The sequence below is a fragment of the Cebus imitator genome, unplaced genomic scaffold (assembly GCF_001604975.1).
Source record: "Cebus imitator isolate Cc_AM_T3 unplaced genomic scaffold, Cebus_imitator-1.0 Scaffold56, whole genome shotgun sequence".
In the NCBI taxonomy this organism is placed as follows: Eukaryota; Metazoa; Chordata; class Mammalia; order Primates; family Cebidae; genus Cebus; species Cebus imitator.
The window spans coordinates 495634-497416 of NW_016107371.1; the positions used below are offsets into that span (position 1 = coordinate 495634).

At 38.1% G+C, this 1783-nt stretch overlaps 1 pseudogene; it reads left to right on the forward strand.

The window, feature by feature from the left end:
* Positions 1-1749: 1749 nt before the first annotated feature.
* On the forward strand, positions 1750-1783 carry LOC119471332 (annotated as a pseudogene).

Genomic DNA, 1783 nt, shown 5'->3' on the forward strand with positions numbered 1-1783 from the left:
CCACCATGCCCAGCTAATTTTTTGTATTTTTAGTAGAGACGGGGTTTCACCGTGTTGACCAGGATGGTCTCGATCTCTTGACCTCGTGATCCACCCGCCTCGGCCTCCCAAAGTGCTGGAATTACGGGCGTGAGCCACCGCGCCCGGCCTTCCTTACTACTTTCGAGTGGTAAAACTTTACTATATATGATTGATCCTTGAACAACATGGGGGTTAGGGGCACCAACACCCCCGACTCCTGCAGCTGAAAATTCACATATAACTTTTGACTCCCCCAAAACTTAACTAATAGCCTACTGTTAACTGGAAGCCTTCCTGATAGCATAAACAATTGATTGACACATATTTAGAATGTTATGCATATTATATATTATATTCTTAAAGCTAGCTAGAGAAAAGAAAGTGTTATTAAGAGAATCACATGTACAGTACTGCACTGTATGTATCCATACCGTAAGTTTCCATTGTTTGTTTACAAGATGAATCCTCTGTCTAAAATGGCAACTGCAGCTACAAGCCTCAATCTATGGTATATGTTGGAAACAGGTTGATAATGTTGGGAAAAATCCACGTTGATACAATGGATCACTCAGCAGGGCTCGTTTACTTCCTGCGGGAAGGGTGCAACTTGCTGGCAGTCTTGCCATGAGAGCACACCTGAACAAGGAGACAGGGACTTTTATAACTTTCATATGACACAATCACCCTACTGCTATGTCCAGTTTCCAATGGCCGGAACGGGGCCTCACATTCTATATGCTTGACCCAATTGGCTAAAAAACTTGGAAATTTCCTGAATAGATGAGGGTAAACAAGATGAGGAAGAAGACAAGAAAAAAGAGGAAGCTAGTCAGGAGAAGGTCAGGAGTGTTTCCAAATAAGGAACAGCATGCACCAGGGTTTGGAGCTTGCCCAGTTCTGTTCAGACATGCTGGAGTGAGTCAAGGTAGCCGATTGAAGACATAGCTGATTTAGAGAATATATGTATATGGGTACATGTTTATGCTAATAGCAGATAATGGCCTTAGAGCAAGAGATTGTAAATCCTTATAATGCAGTCTAAGATATCAACTTTGAAGAACTTTCCCATTTCTCACAGTACATCAAGAAACACAATCTTTTCCTGTACTGACATGACTTTTCTTGCTTTTTGGGACACTTCCAGCATGACTAGTGGCACTTCATACTGGCCTCATGGTGTTATTCAAGGATTACAGTATTACAATAAACACAATGAAATATACTTGAGAACCAACAGAGAATACTTTTTATTTGGATGTGCAACTTACTAAAGAGATGAACTGCTCACATGGAGATGAATAGCTTACCTGGCATGTTAAGCAGATATTCTTAAAATGTAAGCTTCACCACAATAACAACAGGAGGTGTCTATGAAGTTATTACAGTAGCACAGGATATACTACAGTTAATTTTATGTATTTCTGATTTAATACTGCATCTTTATGTTTGTTTCCATTTCTTTTGACTGTGAATGTTGCCATGTACAGTCCTTGTTTTGGTGTGTAAGTTTTGTTAACTTTTAACTTTTTATGAAAGATCTGTATATATTTTATGGTAGTCAGTGACAAAAATAGACTAGTATCTACATATATTTTGTGCATTCATGACATACCTAGCTTTTTCTTAATTTTTTGATATTTCTAGGCTATACAGTTCATCTTTGAGATTTTTCAAATTATCACAAATATACAAAAGGTTTTTCAACATATTTGTTGAAAAAAATCCATGTAGTGTTACAGATCTTTTAGAATTTGTCTAGCAG